Source organism: Wolffia australiana, chromosome 17 (assembly GCF_029677425.1).
Source record: "Wolffia australiana isolate 7733 chromosome 17, ASM2967742v1".
In the NCBI taxonomy this organism is placed as follows: domain Eukaryota; kingdom Viridiplantae; phylum Streptophyta; class Magnoliopsida; order Alismatales; family Araceae; genus Wolffia; species Wolffia australiana.
Window position 1 is genome coordinate 11,362,813 of NC_135851.1, and position 16,476 is coordinate 11,379,288.

At 39.6% G+C, this 16,476-nt stretch overlaps 1 pseudogene; it reads right to left on the reverse strand.

Moving 5' to 3' along the window:
- Window positions 1-7,998: 7,998 nt before the first annotated feature.
- LOC144714230 (heat shock cognate 70 kDa protein pseudogene) lies at window positions 7,999-10,149 on the reverse strand (annotated as a pseudogene).
- Window positions 10,150-16,476: the final 6,327 nt, after the last annotated feature.

The window sequence follows — 16,476 nt, forward strand, 5'->3', positions numbered from 1 at the left end:
TGAGGATGTCGTCAAAGTAGACGATGACAAATTTTTCAATGAACGCGTAGAGTACTTTTTTCGTGAGCTTTTGGAAGGTACTCGGCGCGTTGGAGAGGCTGAAGGGCATAACTCTCCACTCATATAACCCATCTTTAATTTTAAAGGCAGTCTTTCATTTGTCCTTGAGATGAATCCGAACCTGATGGTATCCACTACAAAAAATCTATTTTCGAGAAGATACTGAATCCGGCCATCATGTCGAAAAGATCATGTATGCGGGGGATGGGAAAACGGTTATTGACAGTTATCTTGTTGATGGCTTGACTGTCGCAGCACATACGCCATGTGCCATCCTTCTTTGGGGCCAAAAGTGTGGGACCGCACATGGGTTGAGGCTTTTCTGGATGAGGCCTTTCGATAATACCTCTTGGACCTATCGTAGCACTTCCTCGTACTTCTGCTGCTCCATGCGGTAATGGGGCAGAGTAATTCACCCGAAGTCGTCTCTTGGCATGAGATCGATCGTGTGCTGTATGTGACGCATCGAGGGTAATTCATGGGGAAACTCTTTAGGGAATACGTCTCTAAACTCTAATATGAGGGACTCGACTTCGGGTGGTTGGGAAGCTATGGGTGTATCTGGGGAAGCGTTGAGAGCGATGGTGAGGCACACTGGTGTGTTGTCAATCTCGCATCCCAAGTCTCGGACGAACAAGGTGCCACACATTACCACTAACCCTATCAGATTGGTCAAGACCATCTTGTTTGCCGGTTTCATGGAATATGGGTACCATGTGACCTTCCGTCCATGGTAAATAAACGAACATGTGTTTGTCCTTTTGGCTAGAATGACGTTGTGGTCATATAGCCAGGGACGGCCTAAGATGATGCTTCCTACTTTCATAGGAAGTACATTATAGAGGACACTCTCATCGTAGGAGCTCACCTTCAATGGGACGCAACATTGACGTTTCACAGACAAGGCTGAAGCGTCAATCTACGACATGTCATAGGGAGTCGTGTGGGATATGGCCGCCAACCCTAGTTGGGCGACCATCGCATCAGAGATGTCATTGATGCAACTCCCACCGTCCACGATCAACTTGCATACCTTGTCATTGATCTTGACATAGGTATAGAAGATAGAGGCGTGAAGGGTCACATCGACCATCGGGTCGTTCTATTGCACTACAGGTGCAGGTCGAGTAGGTGGTGGCTGTGTTCCATTAGTGCCGGGGTGATCTACGGCGATATTGGCCAACTGTCGGCCAGTGGGTTGGGGAGCTGGTGGTGGAGTCGATCTAGGTTCAGTAATCTAAATGTACCCGACTCATCCATCGAGCTCTTCATACTCGTGCGCGAGCTCCTTGTCCACATCATATTCATCTTCGTGTAGAGGCTCCATCTCGCCCATCTGGTCTGCTTTGACGTCTCCAACGTCGATCAATAATGCCAACAACGTTTACTGGCTGGCTTAGCGCCCTTTCCCTTGGCACTTAAAGCATGTGATATGTGTTTGGTTCACGGTAGCGCTCCGGGCCATGGTATCTGTCATGACGGCTTGAGCGGGTCATCTGTTTAATGGGAATCATCTTCTTCCATATAATCATACACTTATGAATGATTTCCATTACTTGCTCGGTCTGGTTGTCCTGTGGACAAAAAAGCGGAGTGAAGAAGCGAATTTAGGCGCGATAAATCAGAACCTGATTTAACAGCACAATTCTTATTTTAATCAGAAGTTCTGAGGCATGACATTCTCAATCATCCTGCATCTTTCATATAGGTCTAAAATGGGTTAAAGAATTATCCATACTCAGGAAATCCTCCACCCTTTACCTAGCATAGCAGCCTCAAAGATTGAATTCCAATTGCCATTGGCTGATCCCACCGAAGTGGCTGTGAAGTCCGAGCAGATGCAGACGGGGTGGATCGAGCGGGTGTAGCGCGATGTGATGTTGGAGTAGCGTGGGTAAGGGTCTCCTCGCCTGGATAGCTCTACGATGTGGTAGGCTTCGTCGACCTTGGGAGGGTTGCACTTAAGTACCTCGCTATGCAAGGTCAGTCGAAGCCCGTGAGCAAACATGCCGATGACGATTTGCGAGTCCTACACAAACCGGCACCACATTCGGCATTCCTCAAAGGCCTCAATGTATCCTGCCATGGACTGTCAACCCTGTTGTAGGTCTAGCCATGACATTTGGTACTGCCGGGGTATGTACTTGCTCCTCAGCTTCTGTGCCATTTGGGTCCATGACGTGATGGGTCATGCTTCTTGCTCAGTTGCGACGCGCTCGTTCTCATAGAAGATCTTGGCTTGTTCGCCAAGTCTCGTCTCTACATATTCGACGCCCAAGTCATCGTCCATGCTTGTTGCTCACTTCATACTCAATTCTCCATCAATGAACTCCTTTGGCTTCCTCGACCCTTCAAAGATGGCAACGTCGGCTTGTACGCTCTTCTAGATGTTGGTGCAATGCTCCTCTCGTCGACACTTATAATCATCCAAGCGGCGCTCGGGCACCGGGTGTCCTCCATATCTCACTTCCAAGCGTCATCTGGGTGGGGTCGGGTAGCGCTCGTGGTCAACCCATTGTCAAGGTTGACCATCGTACATAGCATGATGATCAGGTATCGCGCACGGTGGGTACCAAGGAACCTCATAGGGTTCGTCGTACCATCAATCATAGGGCCAAATGCAGTTATCTCGGTGGGCCGATCGGTCAGCCTCGTACCCACGATCATAGTCGTCTCGTGGATATGGTCCATCTCGGACACGGACGTCTTGTGGGTCATGTATGGGATATCGGTCGGGACATCAGTCCCGACATATCTCGTCTTGCCACCAGTCGTTAGGGTACTCATCTTCTTCAATGGATATCCCTAGTTGATCTAGCACTTGCGTGACCCTAGGTGGGTCACAGACTCATCCTAGCACTATGGGCTCGGGAGTTGCGACGGATACAGGCAGTACCATAGGTCTTGCTAGTAGCTACTCTACGCGTTCGACGACGGCGGTCAACGTGCGGGGATACGCTCCACGTTCTTTGTTTGAGTCCTCCAGATGTAGATTCTGCTGCTGCAATCTCCCTCGACCATGTCCTGCTCCGCAGCCAAGTGCGAAGGGAGCCCAGGGTGTAGCTCATCCACAGGATCCTTCTCGTATGGGCGACGACTCATCATCGCGTTCTCCTTGACATCACTAGGGTAGGTAGTACCTAGTGATCGCGAGATGTTGTGGTGGGATCTAGTTCATCCACGGTGACCACGGATTTGTTCCTATGGGTCGAGTGATCCGTTGACACCCCTATTGACGAGTGCAATTCATCTGCGTTCCGAGGGGGGCAGTGATGCACTGCCTTTGGGCGTAAGTGGACCATGCTCTAAGAGTCATATAGGGCTGACTCTTTCAAGCAACAAGGAGTCAACCATGGCCAGCTCCTCGATGGGGTACCTAGATGAGTTCTCGAAAATGGATGTATGCAGATGTTATGATGGCGAAGGTACGGAAACATATTGTGGGTGTCCACAACCTGGCTCTGATACCAAGATGATGTTGAACGTTGTTCATGTCATCGTCTGACGGGTAATTCGCTAAGGAGATGTAACTACATGATGTGATGAAACCCTAGATAGGTGTACGTGCAGGACCAACTTGTGAGAATTCGCTGTGTGCCGAGCTCTAAGGCCGGCGATCGATGATGATGACGGTGACATTCTAACCCTCGTCGGAGCGATGACAACGACTACTGTGTCAAAAGGAATAATTCTATAGGGGCTTGCACGTAAATGACGGGCTCGACCCATGCCCAAGGAAACACTCAATTCGTAGTTTTCTCGAAAATAATCTCTCACCTAAACTAACCCGCACGTGTGGAGTGCAGTCAAACATATACTGAGGAAAGTAATATAACTGACGAGAAAAAGGGGAATGGTGTACCTCGTCGAGTGGCATTCGTCGTCAGAGATTTTGTCGATGCACAGGCCGGGCGGGCAGAAGGTGGAGACGTGCCATTGGCGGGCAATGCTTGGCTCGACTAGTTGCGGGGGTCGCCATGTAGGAGCAAGATGCCGAAAATTGGAAGTGAGGAATAATTGGAAGGGGCAAGTGATGGCAACAAGATGGCGACAAGCGTCCAACCAATTTTGGTTAGCACGACTTGTGTTGCTGCAGGTGGTGTGACATCTTGAGGGCCAGTGCTAGACAATGTCTGGTGGCAATTGCGGGGAGGGCGTGATACTTCAGCACCCACGAAAGCGCGGAGTGGATAGACAACATCATGTTCACTTGAGCAGTCCTCCAAGCGCAGCACGGTGGACTGTTTTCTTGACAGCACACCAAGTGCGCGAACGACGGATCACGCCTTCATGGCTGATTATGGTCAAGATGCAAATTTTTGCACGCTCATGTTGATTCGGGAGGGGGCTGTGACACTCGGCTGTTGTGAATAGTAAGGCAACCACGGAGCAATCAGAAGGCCGCATTGCGTGGCGACCATTTGGCGGAGCCTATCGCACTTTAACTCTCGCTTGACCTAGCGTAGAGGAAGCAAGGCACCAACAGATTTTGTGGCGCAATGGTGCTCAAGGTGGTCCACGAACAATCGGGTCACAATGGATGCTTGTTGCGTGCCTGACCCGTTTGCGTGACCACGTGGCAAGGTCAACTGCACCGAAGTTGCACTACACTACCAATTCGGAGTAGCGGATGCGTCAACTAGATGGACAACTGACATCCTGGCGAACGATCAGGGTGTTGTATTAGAAGTAGCGCAGTCCGTCGGCGGTGGTGCAAAACAATCGGTCGGTAGGATTTACAAAAGACCAGTCGTCGCACATAAACACGGAGTGAACGACGTGTTGCAGTCAACTCCACACACGCATCCCACACAAGCGAACACTCTGGATGTACCATGCGACCCGCACGATGCAATCGGGCGCACAAGGACGTCCAGAGGATGGGGGAAAAAGATTGCGCGCCACGAGCCACTAGCGGTAGATAACGAAGGGGCAGTGGCAACCCTAGAACGAGAATCCTTCTTCCTTTTTTCCTTCTCTCTTCTTCCTCACGGTTAGACCTCGATGCTTGAACGATAACTGCTAAATGGAAAACTCCAGATCTGAATGAAAACATGTCCATCATGGCCTTATAAAGGACTATGATGGACCCATTACAGAGTTCACATAAGGGGCCCAATAAGGGACCCCTTTTTTACAACACTTAAATGAAAAAAAAAGGATAAAACATAAAACTATTCAAAACATAGGTGTATCTTTATATGTGTGGTAATAAAAGGTCTTAGTACTCTTTTACGGGCCTAGCCCAACCTCCTTAAAAGCCCTAAGAAATCTCACATTTTCACAAGAGACTTTCTCTAGAGATAACACCCTAAATTATGTGCTTAATTAAAGTAATTCAGCACAATTTTATCCTCTCAAAGAGTTTAAAATAGGATGTTAGTTAATATTCCAAGTCAATTATGCTTTTTACCCTACTTTTCTGTGAATTTACGAATTTTATGGGATTTATTTAAGCTTAAAATAACTCTATCTAAATGGGAATGGAAGGTTTAAAAATTAATTTTAATGCTAATTAATGTGGACATGAATTACTGAATTTTATTGATTTTATGTAATTTTATTGAATTTTTGGGAATTTATTTGAAAAAAATGAATTTTTATATGGAAAAGGATATAGTTATAAAGAAAATAGTAGTTTAAATCAATTTTTAAAGTCGGAGGGACTTTTATGAAATTTTGGTTGCAAATATGCCCTCAAAACAGCTCTTGGTCGTGCACTACCGGCATGAAAATCTAATAAAAACATTTTCAGGATTTCATCGAATTAATCAGAATTTTTCTATGTTTTTTAGAGAAATATGGAGGAGAGAAAAAGCAGAGGGGTATAGCTCCAATCATTTTGGGCGACATCCATTTATGCGCACCAATTTAAGCAAGGACTTTTGCGCAAAATGTTAAGAAAGCAAATTAGCAACACCGCATGGCAAAATCTCAGCCTTCGGAAAGAAATTTGACTGCTTTAACACAATCAGTGAAAGTGTAGCACATGTGCTGTGCGCACAAAGATATACACGCAAGGGGTGATGTGGTGATATCTGAGTGGATGACGGTGGTAAGAACGTACAGGTAAATACAAATCACAATGTATTGCGTGTATTTATTATTATTTTTCTGTTATTTCAAGGCCTGGGGTACATGGTGCACCTAGAAAAAACCCGCCAAAATAGTTATAAATCTTAAAGCCAATCAGCAATTGACAGGCGGTGCGAGTTTTTCAAAATTTGAATTAAATAAATAAAAATTGATTCCATGGCTCAGATCGGTCATTTTTCATTTTTTTAATTACTCTTAATCCTGAAGTCAGATTGAGCTCAAAATTTATGGGTTTGTCCATCACGACCTCCTCTTTCTATTTATATGTTGCATAATTCAGATCAAGCAAGCCTACATCAATGGAAAAAAAATAATTGCTTAATAGGGGTAAAATGGTAATTTTCACCAGTTAACCTAAGTATAAAATCAGAAATTTCAGTTGAGGAGGTCATTCTAGAAGGGGCTCTTTCACATCTGCAAGATAGAGAGGAGAACCGGCCTGGATCATCTGAATTTTAGTGTAATTTGGTATTTTTTACTTTATTATAATTGTATTTGAATATTAGTGTAATTTGGATTATATGTTAGTGAATTTCATTGTTGTTCTTCTTGATCTTAGTGTGAAACTCTAAATGGTTTGGCTTGAGTGGCATGTACAAGCCCTTATAAGGATTAAGAGGAGTGATTATTGAATTATATAACCATTCCACTTGCAATTTAATAACTAAAAAATAAAAAAGGAATTCTAATTTCTAGGAAAGATTAGATTGCACTTTTGAGATAATAGTGAGTAAAATTTGGATCTCGGATTCCCCAAAACAAACTAAGATAAACTTTTCTTCTTAATCCCTCTACTTGACTCCTTTGATCCTTTTTATTGGATCAAAGAAGTCAATTTGGAGATCCCTAATTATTCCGTTCTCCCCATCCCGTCTACCCTCCTTCCTAAATTCTTAATCTAATAAGGGTGACTTTATATTCATTACAGGTGGAATTAACTAAGTAGGGATAAATTATTCAAGTAGATCATTAATTGGATTGCCTTACTAGCTTCAGTTAGAAGATATCCATACTTATCATTATACATCTTAATTTAGGGTTTTATAACTTTTATTCTATAAGCTAAAATTAACAACGATAAGGGATTTTATGTGGATAATTCACCCCTATTTTAGGATTATCAGCTTCTCGAGAGAAAGATGCTCAACATTCTTGCCCAAGTATTGAGGGTGATTCTTATTCAGTTCGAGCACTTTTCTTAATTGTGAATTTGCCTGCATGACAACACGAGTTAAGTGTTCCCTTGATAGTGATGACGCGGAGATGTGGCAAGGCTGATAACAACATCTTAGGTGTTCTCCTCATATCATTTTGTGAAACATCCGTATTGTCTTATACACTTTTTCACCCAAATATGCCTCAAGTACTATAGCAACCAATATCCAATGTGACAAGGCTATTGATAGTGATGAGGGGGATGTGACGAGGCTAATGAAGATGTCTCACATGCTCTCTTATCAATCTGTGAAACATCCTTATTATCTTCTGCAGATGTTCACCCAAATACACATCATCAGATATCTCTTTTCCCAACATTATCTAGTGTGCCATCTCACACCCGGATATCTGGCATAGCATCAGTTTCCACGTGAGCAAATATTTAGACAAAAATTTCAAGAAGAGTATCAACATGTGTCCATTACTTTCCAAAAATTACAAAAAATAGCTTCCAAAAGCCAGCAAGATTATTTTATGGACACTCTAGATAGACTATCGCGACAACCGCTTCACATTTGTTGTGGCATAGACCAATCAGTCAACTTCCTTGATCATGGGGTCTCTAGCCGTTGTAGGGGCGTCGCAGCTGCCGAGGGATGCCCAGCTGTTGTCCTACTTCTTACCCTATGGCGACGGCCTGGTGGTAGCAGCGGCATCTGCCCCAGTGCGATACATGCAGGCAATGATGGGGTTGCAGATGACCTCCAGCTCCCTCATCTTGTCCTCCATGTTGTCCAGCTCTGCTAGCTGGTTGCCATCCAGCCATCGAATGGTGCCATCCATGGCATCCTCGATCGTCTTCTTCTCCGTCGGGCCTAGATTTGGCAAAACCTGCTCATCCAGACCATGTTGCGCTTGTCGTAGGCATATTATCCAGCGCATTCTTTGGCCCCACCCTCTTCTTCACTTGCTCGTCCTCAGCGCTGAACTGCTTTCCCTCCCGCACCATGTGCTTAATCTTCGCCTTGCTCAGTCGCCCCTTATCATTGGAGATTGTGGTCTTGTTCTGCTTCCCCTTCATCTTGTCCTCCGCGTACACGATCAGGATCCCCCTGGCGTTGATGTCAAAGCAGATCGTGATCTCGGGCACCCGCTGGGAGTGGGGGATGCCTTCGTTGGGGCTTGGGAACAAATCTCACTTCTCACCTGGATATGCAACACCACATCAACACAGAAAATGAAATGTAAAAACTATTTTTTTTATTTTCAAACTAGGTACATATATAGGAACTAATGTTCCAACCAACATAGTAACTCACATATAAGTCTTTAGAAAATTCAACAATACTAACATATCCTCCTTAATGTTGACTATTTGACTCCTAGATGATCTCTAAATTTCTCAAATCCTCATTGAGCCAAAGCGTTGGTAAATCCATCTGCAACTTGATCAAGAGATGAACAGTGTTTCATAATAATTGCTTTGGTATTGACTTATTCTCTAATATAATGGTGCTTTATCTCTATATGTTTGGTTCTTCCATGAAATAATGGATTCTTGGCCATAGCAATTGTTGACATGTTATCACATTTAACAAAATAAAAGCTTTTTCTTGATCTACACCAAGATCCTTCAAAATCATTTTGAGCCATATTCCATGATGACTTGCACTTGCTGCAGCTACATACTCAGCTTCTGAAGAAGATAATGCCACTATCTCTTGCTTCTTTGAACTCCATGAAACAGCTCTTGAGCCGATGAGAACATATCCACTTGTACTCTTTCTTTCATCTCTATCTCCTGCCCAATCACTATCCACATATCCTCTCAACAGAAGATTAGATGATCAATCATATAGTAATCCATACTCTTTGGTTCCACATATATATCTCATAATTCTTTTCATTGCTCCAAAATGATGGGTAGAAGGATAACTCAAGAATCTTGACACCAAACTCACAGATAGCATAATATCTGGTCTTGTATTTGTCAAATACATTAAACTCCCCACCATGCTTTTGTAAAATTGCTCATCGACCAAAGTCATACCATCATTCAAAGTCAACTTTTCATTTGAATTCATAGGAGTAGTACATGACTTGTATGATATCATATTAAAATTTTTTAACATTTCTCACGCATACCTTTCTTGAGAGATAAATATTCCCTTTTCATGAAATATTTGAAGACCAAGAAAATGATGAAGTAAACCAAGATCAGTCATCTCAAATTCAGACATCATTAAGTTCTTGAATTCTTGAATAAGAGAATCAGACAATCCCATATAAATCATGTCATCAACATAAACACTCACAATCATAATATCACCTTTGCTCCTCTTGATGTATAAGCTATGTTCATTTTCACTTCTTTGAAAACCATACTTTATCAAAAAATGATGTAACCTTCCCTACCATGCTCTTGGTGCTTGTTTTAAACCATATAAAACTTTCTTCAACTTGTTAACTTTGTCCTCTTTTCCTTTAACCACAAATCCTTCAGGTTGCATAACATAAACTTCTTCATTCAAAACCATTCAAGAAAGCAGATTCAACATCAAACTGATATACTTTCCATGCCTTTTGAGCTGCAATGGCTAACAAAATTCTTATTGTTTCAAGTCTTGCAACAGGTGAAAATGTTTCAAAATAGTCAATTACATAATTTTGCGCATAACCTTTGGCTACTAACCTTGTCGTATACCTCTGTATACTCCCATCTGCTGCATGCTTGATTTTGTAAACCCATTTTACTCCATTAGGTTTATTTGAAGATGTAAAATCCACAAACTCCCTTGTGTCATTTTTCTCAATACACTTAATTTCATCTTCCATTGCACTCTTCCACTCTTTCTTGCTTTTAAGCTTCTTCAAAGCTTACTGGTTCATCATGTGACAAAAGTGCAAAAATACCTCATATAATTCTTTTACCAACTTTGTCTTTCTTTGTGATGATGGGGATTCATCTTCAATCACTCTTGATTCAGAATTTCTATCTGAATCAAGGATAGAACCATACTTTCTCCATTTCATTCTTTGCATTTCTGAATTCCTTTCTCCTTTTTGATATGTAGGATTTTCACACCAATCCCAAAAGCTTTCCTCATAAAAAATAACATCTCTTCTAATAATCACCTTTTTTGTTAAAGGATTATATAATGTGTAACCTTTGCTTTCATTACTATATCCAATAAAAATGCATTTCTCACTTTTCTTGTCCAACTTCCCACGTTCACTTTCATCAATTAAAGCATAAGCAATGCATCCAAATACTTTTAAATGACCAACAACTGGTTTCTTCTCATACCAGGCTTCAAAAGGTGTCATATCATTCATGGCTTTTGTAGGAGAAATATTTTGAATATAAGCTGTAACAGCAACAGCTTCAGCCCAAAATTCAGTAGGCAAATTTTTTTTATGCATCATGCTCCTAGCAGCTTCAACAAGTGTCTTGTTCTTCCTCTCAGCAACCCCATTCTGCTGAGGAGTTTTTCTCACAGGCAATTGCCTACGAATTCCAACTTTTCTGCAATAATCCTAAAATGGATTTGAAAGAAATTCTCCTCCTCTATTTGTACGTAGAGTTTCAAAGCACGTCCACACATATTTTCAGCCATTGCTTTGAATTCAATAAATTTATTAAATACCTCAGATTTCTCTTTCAAAAAATAAACTCATCACATTCTTGAGTAATCATCAACAAATAGTAGGAAATACTTACTTCCACTCAAAGATGAGGTTTTCATAGGACCACATACATCTGCATGAACTAATTCTAAGGGTGCTCTTCCTCTCCATGGATGTTCATTTGAAAATTTTCTCTTCTTCTGCTTGCCTTAGATGCAACCCTCACAAATATCACTTTCTTCACAAATAAACGGTAAGCCATATACAAGCCTTCGTTTGCTCAAAAACTTCAATGTTTTGAAATTGAAATGACCAAACCTTTTATGCCATAACCATGTATCATTCATCTTTTCTGAAATCATTGCATGATTGACAAACTCTTCTAATTTCACACGGAACATTCTCTTACCAATGTTGTTACTATACATGAATGGCTTCTCCTTCCTCTTGTTCTTATGCTCAAAATGAAATTTCATACCTTTCTCCATCAGTTGTCCCAAACTCAATAAGTTATGATAAAAATTTGGAACAAAATATACATCTTCCAGTCTCTTCTTTCCTCCTAAAATCTGAACTTCAATTGTTCCTTTTCCTTCAATCTTTACTTTCCTTCCATCACCCACTTTAACTTCTCTTGGTGTCTCATGATAAGCTAAAAATAGGGGTAAATCGTATGCAATTTTAAACCCTTGTCGGTGTCAATTTGAGCTTACACAATAAAATTTATAAAACCCTAACTTAAGATGTTTAGTGATAAGTAAAGGTATCATCCAAGGGAAGCTAGTAAGGAATTCAATTTGATGGTTTTATTGGTAATTCAACCCTAAGTAGAGTTAATTTGATCTCTAGTGAAGATCAAATCACCCTAATTAGATGATAAATTTGGAAAGGGGGGTAGAAGAGATGGGATGAATAGAAGAAATAGGGAGCTCTAAATTGGCTTCTTTGATCCAAAGAGAAGGGTCAAAGGGGTCAATTAGAGAGGTTGAGAGTGAAATTTTGAATTGGTTTGGTTGGTTTTGTAGGTTTGATAATTCAGAAGTAACTACACTATTAGATAATAAAAAGGAAAATTTAATCTCCAAGAATGTTAACCCTTTTCATAAGTTTTTTTTTATAGTTTTCTTTTATACGCATTTGGATAGCTAGGAAATCTCCCAATTTCTCCTCTCAATCCTAGTCAGGGCTTGTACATTCCGCTCAAGCCACGCGATTTAGAAGTTCAAACAGGGATCAAGAAGAATGATTAAGAAATTCAACTAACAACATCCAAAATACACCAAAAGTTCAAATAAAAAGAAAGGAAAAGTACCAAATAGGTTGATCCAAGCTGGAGCTCCTCTCTGTCTTGAAGCTGTGATAGAGCACCATCAAGAATTAGCTTTTATACTTAGGTTACATGGTAAAAATCACAATTTTAACCCCATTTAGTAATTAATGTTTATCTATCAATGTAGGCTGGATCGGAATGATCCAACTATACAGATAGAAAGAGGGGATCAAGACGAACAGATCCATACAAAAATCATCTCAATCGGACTTCAGGATCAAAAGTTATTAATAAATCAATTTTAAACTAATTTATTCCATTCGATTTAAATTGATTTATTTATTCATTTCTTTTTTAACACGCCATGACGTGTCGCTCTCTCATTGGCTAGCGCATTTTGAATTCTCCTTTTTGTAGAAAAGTCTTTAAAAAGCCTGGAATTGCTGCTGGACGCCGCCCAAAAATAATTGTGTATATGCCCCTTGCCCACTCTCTCTCCTTTGGTTTCTCCTAAACACATTAAAAACATATATTAAATAATTGCAATAAAATCCCATAACATTTTAAATCAGATCTTTACGCCTGCAACCACGACCAATAGCTGTTTTGAGGGTATCATTGCAACAAAGCTTTACAAAAAGGCCCTTCAAAGTTCGAAAATAATGTTAATACTCTTTTTTTCTTATAAATATATCTTTTTTTCTTAAAAAATGTATTTCTTCTTCAGATAAATCTCAGAAAAATCCTAAAAAATTCTAGAAAATTTCCTGATTCATCCCTGTACTGATAAATCTCAAAATTAAATATTAAACTTGTCGTTTTCATTCAAAAATAATCATTCAAGCTCAAATAAATCCCTTAAAATTCATAGAATTAACAGAAAATTAGGGAAAAATCAGAAATCACTTGAAAACAGTATTTTCATGTAAATCAATGATAACAACCCTATTTTAAGCTCTTTAACTGCATAAAATTGTGCTCATAGCATGAAATAAAGACCGAATTTAGGGTGTTATCATCTCATCAAATTCAACAAACATATTTTTGTTGAAAACCATATGATTGCTTCAAGCTGAGTCAAGAAATCATAGATCTTTCAAATTAGAATAAGATGTAATATTAGACATAAATGCATCATGTTCTTCAGCTTCCACATAATTGGCTTGGTAATTTTGTTTTGAATAGCAGTATGCTTCAAGATGCCCATATCTCTTGCAATAATTGCACTGAAATATTCTTCTTCCTTCTTGATTTGCGTTATCTTCTCTTCTATTCCATTGATATGTTCATCGACCTTGACCTCGTCCTCGGCTTAAACCTCTGCCACTAAAACTTGTTATATATCCTGCTCCAAATTCTCTCATTTGATTAAAATAGTCTCCTTGATGATTGTGTTGTCTGCCTCCTCTTGTTGATCTTCCTCTACCTCTTCCTCTGTAAAATTGACTTGAGCGTGACAAAATGGCCTGATCTTCTTTTTTAGACAAATCAATATTCGACTTAAATGCTTCTTCAATTGATTTTCCCTTTTACCTGTTCATTCTATCTTCATGAGCAATCAAAGAGCTCATCAAATCATCATGAGTGTATTTATCAAAATATTTTTATTCTTCAATTGCAGTAACAACATAATCAAACTTAGTGGGCAAACTTCATAGGATCTTCTCCACTATTTTCCTCCCCAGAATATCTTCTCCGTACCTGTTCATTTGATTCACAATTAAGAAAACTCTAGTAAAATAGTCTTAGACAGATTCTTCAAGCTTCATAGATAAAGATTGAAACTCTCTTCTCAATGTTTGTAATTTTACCATTGCTACTTTATCACCTCCATGAAAATCTTTCTTCAAAATATACCAAGCATCATGTGCTGTAGTTGCCTCAAAAATCTTTGTAAACACTTTTTCAGTAACAGATTTTTTAATATTAAACAAAGCCTTTGCATCTTTTCTATTCAAATATCTAAATTCAGTTTTCTTTGTTTCATCTGGTAGAAAATCATTTTCAACAATACCCTATAACTCTTGACTTCTAAATAGGGACTTCATCTTGGAACTCCTCATAGAATATTTTTATCCATTAAAAGGAGTTGCAGAAATGATAGACCTTCCCAGGGTGCTTTCCCAGCCATTTAAAATAAAAACAACACCAAATCAAAACCAAAAGTAAGCTCAGCTATATCTTACTTTTGTAATAAGTCAGTAGCCTGAACTCTTGGAGCTTTGCTTTTACATCTCTTCCACAATCCTTATGAAAACACCAGCTCTGAAACCAATCTGTTGGGGCTTGGGAACAAATCTCACTTCTCACTTGGATATGCAACACAAAATCATCACAGAAAATGAAATGTAAAAACTATTTTTTTATTTTCAAACTAGGTACACATATAGGAACTAATGTTCCAACCGACATGGTAACCGACATATAAGTCTTTAGAAAAGTCAACAATACTAACAGCCTTAGCTTGAATTTGCCTAGCAAGTTATTTTCTCAAATGCACGCCACTCCCCCTCAAACACCTGGAGAGAGAAAAGGGAGAAAACTAAAAAAATAAAAAATGGACAAATAGAAAAAACAGAAATACAGAGAAAGAGAATAAGTAAAAATAAAGAAATAAAAATTTAAAATGAGGTTTCTTGTTTTGGAAGAAAGTTTATGTAAGGATGTGTTTATTACTGTTTTTATTGTCCCTTGGGTAGGTGAATATATGCCTATATTTTTTGCTTATTTGAAATTTGTTGAATAAGTTATCTTAGTTACGAAAATTATTTTCTTACTATTTTAAATTATTTCTAATAAATTATAATTTTTTTACTTCCATTGTATTAGATTTAATTAATAATATAAATATAAACATAAATTTAAATATAAATATAAATATAAAAATTTTGAAATTAGATTTGAAATTCCATAGTCAAATGCGTACTCCCTATGTATTTCCCCTTACTCTATTTGTTCTTGAAATGAAAATTATAATTATTTTTACAGAAACCAAAACTCTTAATCATCATTATCAACCTTAATTTTTGGCTTATCAAGAACTAGTGGCCCGCACATTGGGTCACACCTATTGGGTTCTAAAGGATTTGAGATGGATGAACATAAGGATTCCATGCGGTCGTTGGCATGTCAGATCTCCTCTTTCCCATTGACAAGCCCATTAAATTTTTGTCCTCGTTGTTGTGCCAAGTCGTTCTCATCAGGAGTGAAGAGGAGGTATGGGGAGAAGGGAGAAGAAGGGGAAGGCCCTTGAACAATTCTGGCCCTAGTGAATTTCGTTCAAGGATTTCCCTTATTTATACTAAGTTGGTATTTTCATAAAAATCCCCAAAACTTAATTATATCTTCCGACATCTAAAGGACCATTTGCCTGTGACCCTCTAGGCCCATGCATCTATCTGGATCAAATAACGCCAGACTGATTCAACCCAATCGATAGGTTGAGTCTCCAACACATGGGATGCCAAGCTACACCTCGTGCTCTAGAAGATACAAAGGAGTGTGTATCAACTCACTCATGGAACTTGTTCTTCATCAGTTATCATGTATGTATAGTCCCTCATCTACTTAATACTCCTACTATGACTCAAGGGATGATCAATTGTCAAACCCTAATCAGTCATCCGAGTTAGTACTAATGCGTTCAGAACTCGGTTGAGAACTCTTATTCTGATATTTCACTACCTTGGCCAAGGACTTCATTGCACCATCTTCCTTGAGTTGTCACCTCTTACACCGAGGGTAGACAATCCCATCTTGAATACTCAATTATCTTTGTGAACTTCTTGATGTACCCAAACTAAGTCTATTTAGATTTCCATGATTAGAGACACATGGGTCATAGACAAAGTACAATTATTTATCCACATGATGTCTTTGGAGCGTCAAGTCTAAGGACCACTTACATAACTGCAACGTGAATCAACTTGATTGACAAATTGGTATAATACCATTCAGGGATTCGTACAGATCAATTGTGAACTATTTCCACTAAAGAGCACCCATTATCTATTCTTAGTGTCTCCACACTAATGCCTATCGGAACGGCCATACTCATCTTATAAGTAAGGCCATATAGTGATATTATATCTAGATACTTTGATGTCCTTCTTGAGTATCCTTCATTGAGTTTTTAAGCATATTTGGAACATATGCTTAAAAACTAGTGATCTTTGTATTATGATTTCATCATAACTCACTAAATCCGATCATGGACTTTAGTAAAAGCGTCACAGGTACACTACAATGAAAATGTTCTATCAATG